Source organism: Tursiops truncatus, chromosome 16 (assembly GCF_011762595.2).
Source record: "Tursiops truncatus isolate mTurTru1 chromosome 16, mTurTru1.mat.Y, whole genome shotgun sequence".
NCBI lineage: Eukaryota > Metazoa > Chordata > Mammalia > Artiodactyla > Delphinidae > Tursiops > Tursiops truncatus.
Genome location: NC_047049.1, coordinates 53,768,754 through 53,788,215, shown reverse-complemented (window position 1 = coordinate 53,788,215; position 19,462 = coordinate 53,768,754). Strand labels below are relative to the sequence as shown.

Below are 19,462 nucleotides of genomic sequence, written 5' to 3'. Positions count from 1 at the left end.
CAGAGGAGTGGCGTGATCAGGGGGCCAGTGGGAAGTTGGACTGAGGGCCCTGAGCCTGGAGCCAGCGAGACCAGCACGGAGGCTACAGTGAACGTGCAGGCAACTGGGGGAGCCGAGGGAAGTGTGGGTGCGAGGGACGCTGGGAGGGCAGACCGCTGTGGCTCTCAGCCTCTGGGGACTCAGGGTTGGGAGGAGGAGGCACAGAGGGGGAGAGGGTGGGGTGGGGAGGACATCTAGAGTGTGCTCACAGCACTCCCCGCTCAGCACTGCCTTCCACCTTCCAGCTCGCCACGCAGTGGGCACAGCAGGGTCATCACCTCACCTCCCAGGTCGGCAGCAGCCGGGGCTGGGTTCCCCCAGTGCCACTTGGCCAGTGCGGGGCTGTCCCCACTCCCTACCACACACCAGGCTCCTGCACCCACCTCTTTTTCCAGGCTGATTCCCCATGCCAGATTGATGAACAGCGTAATAAAGGGGGCAATCACATTATTCCTGAATGCATTTTAATAAAAATCAAATAAAAGCAATTATGTGAATTTTCAAAAGGATCACCTCTGCTCCTTTCCCTGAGGTAGGAAACAGAATGAATTCAGGATATCATTAAAATCAGAAACCCAAGCTGCTTGCCACCACCCCGCTGGCGGCTGTCACACAAAGGCAACAGGGAAACCCAGTCCCCTGCGGCAGAGCGGGTGCCTTTCTTTAGCTCTTTGAGTGGAAATTCCACCTATGGGTGAAGAAGGGTAATTAAGGGCCAGGAGAGATGCTTTGAATCCAGGCTGCCTTTGCCCCTCCAGTACAAACTTCCCAGCTTCAAAGGGGCCTCAGACTCCCCAAGGGAGAGCTCTCCAACCAGGCAGCTCAGGGGCCTGCGGGGAGGGCAGGCACAGGGCTCAGAGAGGGTCCCCAAATGAACACGCTCTCCCCTCTGTGAGGGACGTGCAGCTCTCAGCCCAGCTGGGGGCCAGAAAGAAGAGGTCCCACCCAGGGGCCTGTTCCCCACCCCAGCATCCCCAAAGTGGGCATGTGCAAGGCCCTTCCCATCTGATCGGTCTTTCTAGCCCCTCAAACTGGTGTGCTCATTCGGGGCTGAGGAGGGCGAGGCACCCAAGTGCACCCAGCTGGTGCGGCAGCACCAAGACAGAGCTTGGTTCTCCGGAGGCCAGACCCCAGTCCTGTGGACCAGGCAGTCTGGACACAGTGCAGCCTGGCCTTGCAGGGCCACTTACAAGAACAAGTGCTGACCACGTGTCGGCCATCTCCTGGGCACTGGCCTGGGCCACCATCCCCAAACACCTGGAAGTGAGCGTGTTCCTCCTCTTGGTACAGGTTCAGGACTGCGCTCCAGCCAGGTGAAGCGGCCTGCCCACAACCCTGCAGCTAGAAGCGAGGAATCCAGGGTGTGCGCAGGGCCGTCAGAGGCAGTTCCTGATTGCCAGGCCGCAGGGCATCCTCATCACAGGAAAGAGGCCTTCACGCAGGGCCTTCCGGGTTGCATTTGGGCGTTAGGGGGAGGAAAGGCAGGGATTTTCCCTTCCTCTGGCCTCCATATGCACACTGGGTAACCCACGTCCCCCTCCCACCTGAACAACAGGCTAAAGGAGCACCTAACCACCCCCAAGGTCATCTCCCTCAGCCACTGGGTCCTGGTTCTCAGATGGAGGCAAGCTGGAAGCCTGGCAGCCATAGGTCCCCTTTAGGGCAGACTGAGTTAAAGGAGCAAACAGGGCTGGGAGGCAGAGGGCAAGCACTGGTTGTGCGTGACCTTAGGCTACTGCCGTCGCCTCTCTGCATGTGCATGCGTGCGTGCGTGCATGTATGCACGTGTGTATTTGTGTGTGCACATGCATGCATGTGTGTGTGAGTGTTGGGGGGGGCAGTGCCCGGTCCCCAGTGCAGACCTTTGGCCCTGTTCCACGCTGTCCTGTCTGACTCAGCTCAGAGCTACCCTTAGTCCCTGCTGCTGCTAACAGTTATGGCGCCCTCCTACAGGACGCTCCGGGAAATGTCGCTCAGAAAGTGTGGTTTCCAACAAGGGGAAAGCAGAGTGACTGGGAGGATTCTGGGCAGCCCCTCCCAAAACCAGGTTTCCCTGGGAAGTAGGGGTTTCTGGCAGGCCCTGTACCATCCGGCACCCAGGACTGGGAATTGAGCACAGAGCTTCTGGTCTCGTCCACCTGTCTCCACTGGTGCCCCTGTCTGGCCTCTGAACTTCAGGGGCTTCTAAAGGGAAGAGGAGACAGTGGCATCTGGCTTCTAGGGCTAGTGCATAGGGGAGAGCAGGACGGGTAGCTGGTGTGCAACCCCTCTGTCATTCCTGTCCTCTCAGGGGCCAGCTGCCCCCTACTCTGCTCTGCCCAGCTCCTCGGGTCTTGCACGCCGCAGGCACCCCATAAACGTGTGCGGTGTGATGCTCAGGGAGAAGACAGGCTTGTGCAGGAGGGGGAGCTGAAAACAGGAAAAGGAAGTGCCCCTGCTTGTTTCCTCGGGGCCTGTGGACTTGGGACTACGTGTATGCACACGTGTGTAAGCACATGTGTGAACGTATGTACTCCTGTGACCACACCCACCAGCTGACATACCCACTGGCTCGCACAATGTCTTGCACACACACATCAACACAGCAGATGGGTAAGCGGCGGCCCCAAGCCTCAGACAGTCTCCTCCCAGCCTCGCACCCACATCCCCCGGCAAGACGGGCCTTGGAGCAAACTCGCTAGGACCTTGGAGGTCCAGGCCATGGGGTCCAACGGGGACATCCATCTGCTGTCCCCTTCACCCAGATTCTATCCTGGTCACTCTGGGAACATCTGCCCAGGTCTGACAGCGGCTATGCCTGGGATCTGGGGATAAAGGCTGCTCTTGGGAGCTACTAGAATATCTGCCCTGCGATAAGGGCTGACAGAGGGATGTCCAAGGACTGTGACAGGGTAGAGGAGGGCACATCCAACTCTGCTGGGGGCTGAGGGGATGGGGATCACAGGGAAGACCTCCCAGCAAATGGAACCTTGGAGTGGGACCTAGAAGGAGCTGGGTTTCCTGAGCAGACTAGGTGGGCAGGACATCCCAGGTGGAGGGAAAAGCTTATGCAGAGGCATAGTGGCATGCCTTGTTCAGGGAATGCCCAGCTGCCCCGGTACCTGCCCTGCTTCTGCTGGCTGGCTGCACCAGGAAGAAGTGTCCTTTTCAGAGCACTCTCGGGAGGAAGAGGGCAAAATGGGGCACCACGCTGCAAATAGACCCAGAGCCAGCAGCAACTGCAGAAGGCAGCTCCTGAAGGAGAGACACATGGGTGTCAGTGGCCCCCAAAACTCCTCCTCTTTCCCTTTAAAGAAGTCGCTTCCCCCGGGAATGCAGCATACGTATAATTCAATGTCTCAAAAGTGCACTTAGCCCAGGGATCCCACACCTATGCTAAAACCGTGTGTCAAAGCGAGGAAGGGAGCAATGGATGAACGTCAGGTAGTGGTTCCCTCTGGGAAGTGAGGGGCTGGGAGGGGCAGATCCTCACTGGTGTCTGTCATGCTCTTAAGTGCAGGGGTCATGAGGGTTCATTTAATGTGCTTCATGGCTTACACATAGCCTTTTATATGTATGAAATATAATGTAATAGAAGTTTTAATTGTGTTGATGCCCAAGTTTCCGAGGCTGTTCCAAGGCCTGATGGATGAGACGCCTCTGTGTGATCATGCTTGGCATCTTCACAGGCACCTTATCTCCGACTCTAGGGCAGTGTAGGGGCTGGACTCTTGTCCCAGCTCCACTGCGTGCACAGAAGATTCCAGTCATTTCCAGATGTAGCTAGGAAGGTAGGAGATAAATGCCCAGCCAACTACCTCTGTGGACTTTGTCCTTCCCCTCCTCTCTGGGTTTCAGTGTCCTCTCTGTATAGTGAGGGACTCTGCCCAGCTTGTGTCCTGGGTTTGAATCCGGATGTCACCACTGCCACAGTTACATGGAGCAGTTTCCTTACCTGGAAAGTGGGACCATGACAAAGCTGTGAGGAATGGACAGAATGATGCTTTAAGACACAGCTCCTGGCATGTAATGACGACTCCATAAATATCGTTGTTCGTTTGTTTGTTGGGTTTTGTTTGGGGGGGGGGCGTTAGTCACCAGAATAAACAAAGACCCTCAGTGGAAACAGGGCGAGATTGGAGACTGGAAAACCTGTGCTCCGGGTCTGGACCCACCACTCACTGGCCCAGAAGCCTCTGGAGTCCTTTCACCCCGGGCCGCACTGTGTAAAATGGGAACCCCAGGGCCCCCTCGGAAGAGGAGAGAAAATGAGAAAGTTCTGGCAAAGGGGAGTGCATTGTGAATGCCAGGGTCAGTAAACAGAGCTCTAATCCCCAAGACCCCTCCCCAGAGGAGAAACCCCAGTCTGCCACGTTGGGGATGCGCCCGGGGCTTCACCCGGGCAGCCCTAATCTCAGGCCAGCCCAGCACCGGCTCCCCGCTCAGAGTTAGGGGCCTGGGCTGGATCAAAGGCAGAGGGAATTAGCATCACAGAGAGCCCGGGGGAGGGGAGGCCAGGATTAATTCACTCTCCTCTTCCTGCTGTTTTTCCAGCAGCTTGTGGAGTTGGGGGAAGGGTAACCATCCACCCCCAAGCCCCAACCGCACCCCCAGGCCAGTTCTCACGGGAGGAGCGGAGCAGGGGCAATGATATGGGCGGGACCTGCAGTAAGAAGGGGGATGCTCTGTGTACACATCTGGACCCATCGGTTTGAACGGACAAGAATGCAAGTGCCTGGGCCGGAGGGACATCCTCAGAGGCTGGATGTGGGGCAAGGGGAATGCAGTGTGAGTTCACAGACCCCCCCCTGTGTCATTTCAGGGACATAAAAGTGTGTGTGTGTGTCTGAATCTACGATGGTGAACCACATGTATGAATATCTGTGTGAGTCTGGGTGACCAAGGTGTCAAACGTGTGGGCATATGGGCACAGGTATGGACAGAGGAGCTGCCTGAGAACTCTGAAATGAGCAGAAAGGAAAAGTGTGAGGGGGGCTCGCATTGGAGTATTTCCCACAGGGAAACAGCTAGAAGGTGTCCAGACAACTATCTCGCAGGGCCTGCCTCTAAACTCCACGGGCTGTCTCCATCCCTCAGGCTTCACCTGTCCTACCAGGGAACCGCCTTGGGACCACCTGGCTTAACCTTTCTGTGCCTCAGTTTCCTCGCTTGAAATGTAATTACAGTGTGTTTGTGAGGATTCGATTAGTTAATATAAGAGAAGCAGTTAAAACGGCCCTTGGCACACAATGAATGCCCTCAGGGATTTGTCAGTACAATTAATGCTACCTGGAGGGGGCATGGTGGGCCTGAACCAGAGGAACAGGGTCCGACCAGAGCCTGCCAGGAGCTGTCCTTGCAGAAGCCTGGAAGGAAGATTGCTTCTAAGCCAGCAGAGCTGGGCAGCCTTTGGCAATGCCGGGAAAATGGAGCATGTGGTGTTGGAGGAATCACGAGGCACCACCTCAGCCAACTTGGCAGGCTTGGCGCTCACTGGCCGTGCACATGGAGCTCCTCCCACCCCTCCCCTTTTAGCTTCTCATTCCCCCCACCCCCGTACTTCCCACCTACTTTCTGCCCCCTGAGTGTGAGGCACATCCCCCCAACCAGGCCTGTTTCATCCTTCAACTGGCTGAAAAGGTCCATTCTTCATGCCCATTCTGCAGGTGGGGAAACTGAGGCTTGGAGGAATGGAGGGATGGGAGCAGGGAGGAGAGCTGGACTCAGGAATCTCAGAGTAGATTATAGAGAGGCAAAATGCCAGTCCGGCCTCTGGAGCAGCCCAGTTGGCTCTCAGCTCCTTAGGGTCTGTGCTGGCTTTCAAAGCCCCTAAAACAGTTCCCTCGACTATTCCTGAGTTCAGACTGGGCAACTGACACACGCCTCCCCACATTCACCCTGTCTGCTCCATCCCACCCTCAAGAACAAGGGGAAATGGCTAGCCTGACACCTAAATGAATCCCTAATGCACCTCCCCCACCTCTACACTTTTGCTCCTGCTGTTCTGTCTTGTCCATCCCAGTCCAAGCCCTCTTCATCTGTCAAGGACCACGGCAAATGCCACCTCTTCCACGAAGCCTTCTCTGATTGCCTTGTCCATTAGTGGCCTCTTGGTCCCCTTCCCCCCGGGCACCTAGAGACTTTCCTCTCATCAATACAAACCACTTTACCTGTTGGGAGGTCCTAGAGGGCAGACCAGGAGCATCTTGGTACACCTCCACTCCCACCCCACAGGTCAAGGAAAAGATGTTCACAGGCTGGGGTGCACTGTGGGTACTCACCCTCCCACACCACTTCAGAAGCCCGTCCAAGCCCTTGTACCGTGGCCATGTGACGTAGCGTTCAACAGCTAAGGCTCTGGCGCAGATTTTTCTGGATTCAAATCTCAACTCTCCCGCTCACTAGCTATGTGAGCTCAGGCTTATTATCTAACCTCTCTGAGCCTCAGATTGCTCATCTATTAATGGGAATAATAATAGTTCCAAGGCCACCAGGTTGTTGTGATAATGAAGTGAGTTAACCCATGTTAGTTCTTAGAATAAGACCTTGTACACAGTAAGTGCTATGTGAGTGTTTGCCATTGTTGTTAATAGTTATACTCTTACTGTTATAACCGGGAGAATACAAAGGGGCACTGGACACAATCTGTCCCTAAGAGGATGAGAGTCCAGACAGGAACAGGAAAGGAGGTTTACATTTCTAATCTCATTTAATGGTCAAATCACCTTAGTAGTTATCACCAGCCCCACTTTACAGATAAGGAAACTGAGGCTTCAAGAGGTGGTGTGTGTAAGTTCCCAAGGGCTCACAGCCCGAAGTGGCAGGGCTGGGATGCAGGGCCAGGTCGTGCGGCTCCAAAGTCCATGCTCTTTCAACAAGCCCGCGCTGCCTCTCAGTCTGGCAGCGAGATAAGCTGCGTACACAAATAGCTGTAATCCAAGGTAGAACGTGATAAGTGCCAAACAGGGACTGATAAAGGCTCTGGGAGGGTGGGGCTCTGGGAGGGAAGGGAAGGGGTGGAGGTCAGGGCGGGCTTCTGAGAGTGGGTGACATCTGAGCGTAGCCTCAAAGGTGGACAGGCTGAGTGGGGAGACTTTCCAGCTGGAGGGGGCCAGTGCGAGCAGACATGGGTCACTGTGTCCACAGTACCTAGTACAATACCTGTCATGTCACTGAGGCCCAATAAATATTTGAGAAAGGAGGGGGGAAGAAGAGGGGGAGGGGGGAAGAAGGGAGGGGGGAGGGGGGAAGAAGGGAGGGAGGGGAAGGGGAGGGGGAAGAAGGGCAGGAGGGGGAGAGAAGAAAGGAGGGAGGGAGGGAGGGAGGGAGGGAGGGTGGGTGAATATACACTGACCCCACTTGGCCCAGGAACTACCCTTCTCACGGGGAGACAGGGTCAATTCCTCCAATTCTCTGAAGGGCTTCATGGGGCCAAAGGTCCCCCTTGTCGTATGACACCCCAGAGAAGTAGCTCAGCATTTCCAGGCTGGAGTTCCTGACAATTAGATGTTTTGCTCAATAACAGGAAGAACTTCCCAGCAAGTAAAGCTGGACAGGGCTTCTCTGTGGGGCGGGGCAGTGGTGTGTTGGGGCCACTTTGGACTGGCTCACAGGAGCCGATTGTTAAATTTTCAGAAACTGCCTGACCTGGTTGATATTAAGGTGGCAGCCTAAAATTGGCCGTGGTGGGAGTATTTTACACCATGCGAAATCAGCAAATGCTACAAATCAGGTTTTCCCTGCTTTGGAGAGCCAGCTGTTAAACATTTAGCAGCGCACCACTAGGCGTTATCTGCTACGTGAGGGAGCAAGCTCCCCAATTCCAGAAAGATGCAAGCAGAGACAGTCACCTCCTGGGAAGAAAGGAGACCGAGGGGTTCGTTGTTAGTGATGGGGCTCAGATTAGATGACGTCAAAAGCCCCTTTTTGGCTCCAGAGCTTATGAAAAGTCAGATTTAAGAAAAAACGTAATCAGGGTAATTATTCATGCCAGGAAATTATTAACCACTTGACTCAGAGGCTGGGAGCAGGGCAAGAGAAGGCACACGCTTGCAGATGTCACAGATGGAAAGCCCTGTCTAACGTCACACGGGGAGTCAGTGGCAACACTGGGACCAGAATCTGTGTCTCCCAGCCTCTCGGCCAGAGCTCCTTCCAGGGCACATGGCTGGGGTGGGATAGGGGAGGACAGGCACATCTTCCTGCACAGTTTGTTTGGGGTCTGTCTCCTCCACATAAGAATGTAAGCACGGACCACATCTGTTTTGCTCCCTGCTGGATCTCCAGCGCCTAGTTTTGTGCCAGGCACATAGCAGGTATGTGATGAATATTTGTTGAAAGCACATCAGTATGTCTGAGATCCTGTCTCCTGGAAGCATTCGGAGAGCTGGGAATGCCGTCGTCTGAGGCCATTACCACTCGGGTCCCCACTCCCGCTTAGTGACATGGGATCAACAGATCAGGCTTCCCATTCCAACTCTGCCCCTTCCTGTATGACCTTGGCCAAACCACCGGGTCTCTTGAACCCTCAGTTTGTTCCTCTGCCAAGTGGGTCGACTTTTGCCTGCCTCCTGAGACTGCCGTGGCACTCAGGTGAGACAGAAAGCGCTCTTCACAGACTCTAAAGTGCTGTGCCCATTGCAGGAGAGTCAGAGATTGGAAAGCCGGCTTTGTTGGCTGGGTCAAGCTCAAGGGTTCCCAGTGGACACTGGGTAGTGGCGAGGCTGCTGCTCTCTCAGGGCTGACATTTGGGGAAACCTGCGCCAGATCAGCTCACTGTGTGTGTGTGTGTGTGTGTGTGTGTGTGTGTGTGTGTGTGTGTGTTGGGGGGGAGGGGGAGGGAGTGTAAACCAGAGCTCAAAGTTCTAAAGGGGCAAGTGAGGGGGAATGAAATAAAGATAGCAAGGGAGACTTTGGAGAAGCCTTTTTCTCCTAAGATCAAGTCTCTTGAGCAGAGGGAGCAGGCGAACCAGTGACTTTAAAAAGCACGTTTCTGTATCTGCAGAGCTGTTTGTCACCGCTCGCCCGCCCCCCCAGGCCTTCCCTACCGCCTTAGTGGGTGAGCTGAGGATTGGTACCTGCCAAGTCAGGTTGGGGGCGGGGAAGATGGAAAATCCTGGTATGTTCTGAAATCGAACCAGTGTTCCAAATGATTCCATGGAGAAAGGATTTCTGCCACTCTCCCAGACAGGCATCGCAGGCCCCTCCCAGTAGGGTGAGGGGCCGGGCTGTCAGGGAGGGAGGCCCAGCTCACCCCAGGCTGTGGGGAGATGAGGAAGGAAGGCAGGGGGCTAACGGCCCTCCCAAGTGGCATCGGATTTTCGGATTTTCGCAAAGAGGGTGAGGGCAGCAGGAGGCTCAGGGCTGTGGCCAGGGAGGCAGGTGGAGAGGGTGCCCATGGAGCATCAGCCTGGGCCCCCCTTGGGAAGCAAAAGAGAAAGGCCCTGTGTCAGCAGCCAGGCCCCTGGGCGGCAGGGCTCTCGGCTCCATTCTGTTCGGCAGGATTCTAGTTGGCACCAGCTGCAGCCAGGAACAATGCCTGGATTTCTTTCTTTCTTTCTTTCTTCTTTTTTTTAAAATTTTAATAGAGGGGAGAGAAGGACCAGAGCCACTCACTGAACAGCTCAGCATCATGGAGGCGTCTGAGACCATGTGTCCTTGAAAAAGCACAGACGCAGGGGCCCTACAGCTGGCTGCAAGGTGCAAGAAGGCACGTCATACTGGCAGACTGGGGTCTCAGCCCCACTGCTGCCTCAAACTTGCTGTGTGACCTTGGGCAGGTCCATGCCTCACTCTGGTCTATGGTCTCTCCAAGGCCCCCAACAAAGCCAGCCTTCCAGGCCTCACACAGTGACGATTAGTCTCTTTCCCCCAAACTCTCAGAGTGGCATTTGGTGTGGGTAGTCCTTCCTGATAGCCTGTGAGCTCCCAGAAGGTTGGGTCTGGTTCATCTTGTGTGCCCCCTGCACCTCTCACGGCACTTGACCGGCCATCAGTCACTCAGCAGCTATGCTGGGTGATGGGATAGAACAGTGAGCCATCCTACAGCCTGCAGTCCCCAGGGAGGGGAGAGGGGCGCATACCAAATAACTTCCCTGAATAGTGAGGTGTCACACCAGGCAAATGAAACTCTCTGTGCCTCAATTTCCTCATCTGTAAAATGGAGACGTTAATCCTAATAATCAGCTCAAGTGAGGACTGGAGGAGTTTATACACAGTGCCTGGCACATAGTAAGAACTTAACCAGTAATTGCTATAACGATGACAATGCTATGGGGACAGCAGCACATGGGGTTGAGACTAGGTAGGCAGCGCATCTGCTAGAGGTAATCAGAAGAGGCTTCCCAGCAGGTGGCTGTAGATGTGGCCTGGAAGGCTGGGAGGGCTGCGTCCCAGGAGGTAGGCAGAGCATGAGAAGGACAGTAAGTATATAATGCTGACAATTCTGAAAGCCACCCAGAATGGCCACATGACAGGGTCAGGGCAAGAGGTATGAGCCTGGAGGCCAGGCAACTGCTATCCAGGTGAGGAGGGGAGATGATGAGGCTCTGAGATCTTCTCCACCCGCTCCAGCGCCAGAAAGGAGGTACCCCTCAGGGCACAGGGGCTTTCAGGGAGGAGGCAGGAGGCTTGACCTTCCTCCCATCGCCTGTCCCAGAGTCCGCCCCACCCCACCCTGCAGTGCAGGACGTGCAAGATCTCCCCTCTGGCAGCACTCGTGCAGGTGAAGGATTAGGAGTCCTGGTTCCTGTCCCATCTCTGACACTTCCCAGATGTGTGGCCATGGGAAAGCCAGCACCTCCATCTGAGGCTCAGTTTCGTCACCCATAAAAGGGCCGTTGTGAGGCTCAGAGAGTGAGAGGTACCCCCTGAAGGGAGGTGTTAAGGTTGTTACCTATTCACAGTCTTGGACAGCTCCCTCGACTATCGATATTTTCCTGTCCCTACCTGGCCAAAAGGGGGCCTCTGAGAGCACGCCCCGAAGCAGCCACCCTCCCCCGAAACCCTAAAGTGCACCGTAGCTCAGCCCAAGGCTGGAAAGCTCAGACCCTACAGAATCACAGGACGATCAGAGGCACAAGTGCCATTGGACAACCCCTGTGTGTCCCACGCTCTCTTGCTTGACAGATGGGGAAACAGAGGCACAGAGTCTGTGACATGGAAGCAGGCTCTCGGTTTACTCTCTGGGGCCTCTGATGGGAAGAAGTGAGTGGTGCTGGAGCTGGAACTATGGGGCAGAGCTCCATGACGGAAACTGAGAAGATAACAGGCCTGGGGGAAGGGCCTGGGGGAATCGGGGCCTGGATGCTGGGAAGGTGTGGCCTCAGAGAATGGAGGGAGCCATCTGATGGGTACACGGAGAGGAGGCAGACCAGGAGAGCCTGCTGTGCACATCTGCTCTCTGCTGGACCTCACCACCCACGCTTAGAGGCACAGGCCTCAGAGCTGGGCAGGGACCAAATGTCTCCTGGATCCAACCAAGGTGTGAAGACTAAAGGTCCTCCCTGTTATTCCACTGCCATGGGAGGGCCCGATGACTGCCTGGTGACTAAAGAGTCTTTACTCCACCTCAAAGTACCCAGCTGGTCACCCTGTCTGCACCATAGCCTGGGGATGAGATAAGGCAAGTCCCCATTCTCAACCCAGAGGCCCAGCCCAGACCTGCAGCTCACTCCCAGCCCCACCCACTGAGTAGCTGTGAGGTCCTAAGCAGGTCACTTAAATCTCTCTGAGCTTCTTTCCTCAGAGGCAAATTACACCTTCTGGCTTGTGGAGAGGATGTAAGGAGAGACTATTTCCCAAGTGCTTGGGGAAGCGTAAGCACTCAGTGAATGTAACTTTCCTCCTGCCCCTTTAGCCCTCTGGCTCCCTTTTGGGGAGGGGGTTGTGGAGAGTGGAGACAGAGAAGACAACCCCGTAGAAGCAGGAATTCACCCCCCACATGTGTCAGTCCCCTGACCACCCCCAGCCCACTGAGGGGCCCCTGCCCGAGGGGACCACAGTCATGACACCCTGCACAGGACCTAAAGCCTCCCACCACCGCCTTCCTCCCAGGCCTAAGCAATGGCCTTCTTCTCCTGCTGATAGCTCCCCAGAGGGTGGAGGGTGAGGGAATTAGTAGCACTTAAGTCTGTTCTGAAGGTGGGTGTGGGCTGGGCCCCATACTGGCGCCCACGGACAGGCCCCGTGCAGCCTGCATCCCCCTGATGGCCGCTGAAGCCGCCTCTGGAGCCAGGTGACTTATGGGCCTGCACGGGCTGAGCGGAATCCATCTTCCAGCTCCCAGTGGCTGGGAAGTGAAAGCACCAACCTCTCTGATTCACCCCAGACCTCCAGGCCCACAGAGGCCAAGGCCAAGAGGGTGGGGGCTCAGAACACACGGTCCCCAAAGATGCCTGATCACCATGATGAGACCTTGCCCTTGGTTTACAGAGGCCCAGAGAGGGCTAGCTACTTGCCTAGGGTCACACAGAGAGTCTAAAGATGAGGATACAGAGCTGGGGCTGAGGGACCAGCAGGAAACTTTGTTAATGAGGACCTGAGCTCGACTCCTGTTGACCGTGGACAAGTCCCTCACGGTGCAGTTTTCTCTGAAGGGGGGATGGTAATAGCACCTAACTCAAAGCAATGTGAGAATTCAATAAACTAACGCTTCAGAGGCCCTCAGCCCAGTATCCAGCACACAGTAGGCACTAACTAAGTCATAGCAACTTCCAAGACCCCACAGGGATCAAACCTGCCTTGTTATTTCTCGAAAGTGGAATAGAGACAGCAAGGGCCTGAGTCCCAAGAACGGGAGCCCAGGGTCCCCAGGAGGCCGGGCAGACTCAGGGCCCAGGCGAGATTTCTTGGACTTGCTGCCACCAAGTGCCATGCTTGCTCAGCTGGGAAGAGGGGAGATCAACCCCCGGCTCCACGCTTCAGAGAGTTGGGCCTGCTTTGTGTGCTGGGCTGGGCTCCTCTGCCCTCTTCAGCCACTTCCTAGTTTCCAGATGCCAAAGGAACTGGCAAAGGAGGTGGCGGGTAGGTGTCTTCTGGACAGGAGCTTTTGAACATGAGTGGTCATCACCAAGGTCACCTGCATCCCCCCACTTCCTAGAGGTAGCTATACCTTGTCACTCACTGAGAGATCTGGACAAAAATGTTGAGAGGACTGAACATTCTGACGTAGGTGGTCATCAAGGTAACAGGAACTGGCCTAGTTCTCCGCTGGGGCTGAATTCTTGCCCTCCAGGTCCTTAAACACCCAGAAACTCTGTCCTAAGGTTTTGGACCTGAGGTGGGGATGGCTTTCTGGCTGCTGCAATGCTATGCATTCTTGGAGGTGGGGTGGGGTGGGGGTGGAAGGAGGGCAGCTGTGGCTCCAGCCACCTTTCAGCAAGTGGAATTCCCACCTTCCAGCCCTGGATCAGGCCTTCAAGGGTTTCTCAGGCTACCCTCATGTCCCAACTTAATGAACCTGGGCCACTTTGATGACGAGGGGTTGGGGCTCCCTCCCACAGGAATGTGCTGGGACCGTGCCTCCCTGGTGTCCCTAGAGGTCTGGAAGTCTTTCATACCATCCACCCTCCCCAGGGGACGCTCAGCTGACACCTGTGTGAGAGCAGTAGCAAAGTAGCAGTGTGGTAACAGTCCATGTGACAGGTCGAAGGACTGAGGCCCAGTAGGAAGTGCCTAATGGCATAGCGAGGCAGCATTTCCCATGGGAAAATCAAGCAGGCTCCCGGCATCCTCCCTCCGTCCCCCAGCCCCTGTGGCCCTGAGCTGCAGTCCTCTGAGCCCTCAGGAATTCAGGCTGAGTTTGCTGGCTGTCAGAATACTGTAGCCTTGAGAATGAATTCAGGGCTGGCAAATTCATTTTGCCTCTTCTCCCTCCGGTGCTGGAAGGAGTGATCTCGCCGGCCCTGAAGGAGTTCAAGCCGAGGTCAGAGAAGCCCTCTGAAGGATGTTCTAAAATGGGGGTTGGGGGGATGGTACTCCGGCCTGCTCCCGCGTTGGCCCAGGGTCCGCGCTGATCACTGCCCAGGAGGCCGGGGGCGATCCTCGAGTCTGCGTGGCACATCCGCGCTCCCAAGCGGGCCTCGTCAATCAGACAGCGGTTCTGGCCGGGCCAGGACGTCTTCCGCTAGTCTCAGGCCCCGGGGGAGACCCCCGCCTCGGCTGTCTCCGGGTGCCCGCCCACCCCACCACCCGGCGGTGTCATTGTTCTCTGACGTCACGCTTTGGCCCCGCCCCTCGACCCCCACCCTCCCTCCCCATCTCCGGCTTCAGGCGCCGGAGACCCTGCAGCCTCCAAAGCCCCGGCCGACCAAGGCTCCCCCCGCGGCCCGACCGGGGCTGCGCCCCCTTGCGCTCTCCCCAACTTGCCTTTGTTATTCCAGCTCCCTTCCTCGCCTCGCCTCCGACACCGCGGCGGACTGCAAAACGCGGAGCGTGGAGCCGCCACCACACCTGGAATCCGAAGCGGGAGCCGGGCCGAAGCCTCCCCAGCTTGTGCGGGGAGGGGAGTGCGCGCGTGCGCGCGTGCGTGTGTCCAACCCGGGCTGCGCGGGCGCTGATTATGATTTGGGACTGAGGGTACCGCAAATCATGAGTAGGGGGGGCTTGGGGAAGGGATGTGGAAGAGAACGTGAGGGGATGTGTTTGTATGTGTACATGAACGTGAGGATTTAGTGCACAGGGAGATGTTTTGTTTTTTGAATGTATGTGGGTTTGCACTGGTGTGTGTGTGTGTGCGCGCGCTTGCCGTGTACACGGGCATTTTTGTGAGCGAAAGTGTACGTGTGTGGGTGCGTGTGCGTGTGAGAGCGTGTTTGTAATACTGAGTGTGGGCGCGAATGTGTGTGCCGTTTGTGTAGGAGTTTCCGTGTGAGGGGCAGCGGACGTGAGCCAAAGTGGGCGCGCACTTAGATGCTCTCAGGCGTGGGTCTGACAGGGGAACCCCGCGACCGGGCTCACCCAAGTAAGCCTTGTGAGTGCCATCGCTCTCCGCGGCTCCTGGGACAGTGCACAGCCCTGGGCCGGGATCCCGCGGCCCCCACCCCGCCCGCACACATTGGGCCCGGGACGCTTCCCGCCGGGCCTCGGGGAATCCAAGCGCTTTTGGACCGCGCAGGGTGCCGGGGACAGACCGAGCGCACCGCTTCTACCCAGCGCTCTAGCCTACCTCAACATTGCCCTTGGCGGGGAGGGGAGGGGTCCTCTGCTCGCCCCACCCGCCAGCCCCTGGGCTTTAGGAGCAATCCCAAAGCCTCCTCCAACGGAAGTCTTTGGCAATCTCGTTAGCAACTCGCTCAGCCCCAGTTCGGGTACCTGACAGCTTTCGCGGCCCCAAACGCACTCCAGTCGGGGGCTTGAGAGCAAAGCGGGGGACACTCCGGTGAGACAGGTGATTTTAGCCCCCTCTCCAATGTGACCCTCAGCATTTCTCTCCTGCTCCAAACTTGCTGGAGCGGGTGGGGGTGGGGTCGCGGTTGGTGGGGGAGCGGCCAGGGAGTAGTGGAGGCAGGAGAGAGAAGGTGAGTGGGAGTGGGTGACGCGCGAAGCCCCATCAGAGCCATAGAGGGGAAAAAGCTTGGAGAGCGCCCAGACCGAGGAGCTGGGAAGAAAGGAAGCAAAAGAGGGAAAGGGAAGGGAAAGGCGAGGGAGAGAAAGAGAGGCGAAAAGAGACAGGGAGAGGCGAGAGCGCAGAGAGCGCTAGGCGAGCGGAGCTGAGCGCTGGCGGCGGCGGCGGCGACGGCGACGGCGGTGGCGGTGGCGCGGCGCTCCGCTCCTCCCGCAGTTCCGCACCGGCTTTTGCGGCCGGCCGGCGGCGCGGGGCCCTTTGGAAATAGAATAGCCAATGTAATCTGACACTTCAACTTGCTCGGCTCCGGGCGAGTTGATTCACTTACTCACCCCCTAACGCCGAGTTCCTTTTCACTGTCTGTGGACATTAAAAAAGCGAGCGGCGGCTGGCGCCCGGGAGAGCGAGCGGCCGGGCGGCAGGCGGAGAGCAGCGACCGGGCGGCGGAGCGAGCGAGCAGCGCCGGCGCAGCGCGGTGACCCCAGCCCCGGTCGGCGCGGAGCAGAAGCCGGCGCGGAGCCCATCTCGGCGCCCTCGCAGCTCCTCCCGGCCGGAGCCGGCCCTGCCCGGCAGCGGCGGCGGCGGCGGCAGCGGCGCGTCCTCCAGCGGCGGCAGCGGCGCTCGCAGCTCCGGGTAAGTTTGGGGCCAGACCCGGGCGTCCGCTGGCCCCAGGCCTTCCTCCCGCTCCCCGTGGACTCTTGGGGTGCGACTGTGGGGCGCTGGGCGTTAGGGTTTTTCCCTTTAATTTCCGCCGGTACCTGGCGAGCCGGACGAGTGGCCGGCGGCTGGGCTCCGCTGCGCTCTTCTTGGCTACCAGGGGCCAAGGCCCAGGCAACCGGCGAACGCCGGGCTGCGCGGAGCCGTCTTGGTCTGCGCGCGGGGGCCGGGGCTCTTCGGGTGCGCGGGGCGTGAGTGCAGTTGTACGCGCGCGGACCTGGTGCCCGCCTCCTGCCGGCGCGCCTGCAGCCCTGGTTCAGTACACCGGGGGCCGTGCAGGACCGGGATTCGGAAGGGAGGGAGGGAGGGAGGGAAGAAAGAAGGAAGGGAGGGAGAGAGGGAGGGAGGGAAGGAAGGACCGGCGTAGGATCACCTCGGTTTCCCTCGTCTCCTTTGGAAAGACGCGAAGTTGTGCGCCTGTGTGTAGGGGAACCGCCAGGGAAGGCGCCGGATTTCGTGGCGGCAAGGGGTGGTGGTGTTAAGTTGTGCATCTGAATTTCCAGGGAAAACACACACTTTTGTAAATGGGAGGGGGGGCGCGGTTAAGTTGTTTGTGTGGGAATTGCCCAGGGAGACGCGGCGCACCATACTAGCGGGGAACGCCAAGGGGTGTGTGTAGGGTCTTCCAGTAGATCTTTAGAAGCCCGAGGAACCTTAAGGCCAAAGCCTCGATGGAGCTGCCCCGGCCAAGAGGGCAGCCCAGGGGGAAGATGTGCGTGTGTGCGCGCGCGTTGCAAATACGAAAGTAATTTCCCCGTGTTCTTTTCTTCCTCTCCGTCTCCGGCGGCGGCGGCGGCCCCGGGGGAGTGGGAGGCCGGCCCGGGCGGAGGTTGGGGGGCCGGGCCGGGGCTGGAGCTGGGGTGGGGGGCGGGCTCTGGAAGCTTGTTTCACATTCCTGGCGTCTGGGCTGGGTAGAAAACAGTGGGGAGCGCGGCCTCGGCGTCTGGGGCGCGGGCAGCGGGCGCGCGTCGCCCCCTCGCCGGGGACATCTGTCCAGGAAGCCAGCCGGGCGAGGAGAGGGCGCGGCGCGGAGGGCAGGCTCCCCGCCCCGGAGCAGCGGGGGCGCGGGCGAGGGGCGGCCGTCTTCCCCGCCATTGTGCGCCAGCAGATTTTCACGGGAGACTGCCCCGGAGCCGCCGGAGAAGGCCGGGAGCCGGCCTCAGCCCCGGGTTTAAAAGACACTCCAGGAATGTAAACAACCCGAGCGGGAGGGCGGGCGGGCGGGTGCAAGCCAGGGCAGCCGGCCCGGGTCCCCCACCCCTCCCCGGGGGACAGCCCGACAGCAGGGCCGCTCAGCCCGACCCCTCTACCTGCCGCAAACTTTTTCCTCCCTTGCCGTCCCTTCCCACCTCGCTCCTCCGGCGGGCCACGGAGCGAGGGCCTCTCCCTGGGCGGGAGCCCAGGGCGCCTGGCACCCGGCGCCTGACCCTGGAGGCCGGGCGGCCCGGCCCCTGCTTGGGTGTCCGGAGTCCCGGCAGCGCCTGCCTCGGAGCCGCAAGCTTCCTGCGCAGGCAGTGCCGGAGTAACTGGGGCTCTGTGAGCCTGCCCGCCTGCGTCCCTCCTTCCCGCTGCTCCTAACCCCCGCTCTCCGCCTTCTCCTCCCCCCTGACTGCTTTTCCAATGCCCTGACATGAGGGAGGAAGATTTAACTTGGCAGCCCAAACAAATGTTCTCTCAGAGGTCCTCCAAGAAGCTGGCGGCTGAGCTGGCAGGGTGAGGGCACTGCTCGGCCAGCCTTTTCTTCCTCCCTGCTCTGCCATGGCCATTCGGAGCCCCCTGGGTGGACAGCCCAGGGCATGGGAGAGTAGGGCCCAGCCCCACAGATTTAAAAGGGCAGGGGGAAGCCACCTCTGGAAGCTCCTGGCTTGGCACTGGGCAGGAGCTGCCCGGAGTTATCTTCTGGTGCCAAGGGTTTTCTGGAGGATTTTCTTGAGCAACAGTTTGTCTCCTTGCTGCAACCCCGGGAACAGGGCCTGGTAGACCAGAGGGTTAGCCAGTGCCGTCTCCTCCTCCCTCGTGGGTGTGAAGACAGGCTCGTTTCGTTACACAGGGCAGGGCAGGAGGCCAGAGGCTGTTCCCAGAGGTGCCTGGGTTTGCTTATTATTGTTTCTTGAAGGTAGAGAAAAAGAGGCAGGCGCTGCAGCTGGAGAATGGGCAGCTTGGCTGGTGATGAAGTCTGACTAGCTTTTGCTGGCGTTTGTAGCGTGGTCCCGGGAGTTTAAAAGTTGCTCTCAGGGAAGTTCAGATGAGGGAGCAAATCCGTAACTTTCTGTGTCCCGGCTGCTTTTTGAGGGGGTCCAGGGAATTCCTGGCCCCTCACTTGCCCGCTGCCTGCCCCTTGTGGCGCAGTTTGTGAATATGCCCCAAGCCTTGTGCTGACCTTCCTCTCTTCAGGTTGAAGATATTGAAGCACCAGCATCAAACAAAAGACACATTGAAAGCCGAATCTGCCACAGAGCACGTGTGACTTTGGGGCCAAGGGAATGCATTGGGAGGGCGATGCTGTTTTCTTCTGAGTTTTGTGTTTTCGGCCGGGTTTTTTTTCTCCAAAAGGACAGAAGCATCTCCTTGTCCCAAGTCACAAGGATATGAAATGCTGTTTTCACATGTAAATCTCAAAACTGTAGACTTCTGAGTTGGTGGCAGTGACTGTGGTGGCTAGGGGGTGGTGGGGATTGAGCGGTAGGGAGTTTTCAAGAGTTGTAAATGGTTTTTGGATTGGGGTTTTGAGGCATTCAGGGTATGGCTCACAGAGAAGAGTTGGGAATAAGTAATTGTTGGACTTATTGGAAACTTTGATAACTAGTCCTGTCTATGCAAAAAAAGATTGCTGCCTTTTTTATGGGGACAAATGTCCCTTTTTTCTCCTAAGGAAGGGGAGAGGAGGAGGAGCCTCATTCCTTTCTCAGCCAGGAGCAAAGAAAGGTCCAGAGACTTGGGGTTTCTCTCTCTCTCTCTCTCTCTCTCTCTCTCACACACACACACACACACACACACACACACACACACACACACACACACACACACACACACACACGCCTAGTGACAGTAACACAACATTGTCTCCATCCCTGGTCCCCAGAGATGTGCCCCAGCCTAGGACAGGTGTACACCATCAATGGAAAATTGCAGAGGGAAGGACCCAGCTAAGAGCTGCAGACT

General features: G+C 57.7%; 1 protein-coding gene and 1 long non-coding RNA gene across 9 annotated transcripts in view; one reads left to right on the top strand and one right to left on the bottom strand.

The window, feature by feature from the left end:
- Positions 1 to 6,708: 6,708 nt before the first annotated feature.
- On the bottom strand, positions 6,709 to 18,141 carry LOC141276663 (uncharacterized). Its single transcript, XR_012326563.1, has 2 exons — positions 16,342 to 18,141; positions 6,709 to 6,947 (listed from the first exon to the last, which is right to left on the bottom strand). It is a non-coding gene; the product is annotated as an uncharacterized lncRNA (long non-coding RNA).
- The window catches only part of ZMIZ1 (zinc finger MIZ-type containing 1), a 231,882-nt gene continuing 227,707 nt past the window's right edge, over positions 15,288 to 19,462 (top strand). For 2 of the 8 annotated variants that reach the window (XM_033842289.2, XM_033842288.2), the window contains exon 1: positions 15,960 to 16,216. The gene's annotated coding sequence lies outside the window, so the exon portion shown is untranslated. Of the gene's footprint in view, positions 15,407 to 15,948; positions 16,217 to 19,462 lie in introns of those variants that run through there. The other 6 variants (XM_073793401.1, XM_033842284.2, XM_033842282.2 and 3 more) reach the window with 6 other exon arrangements.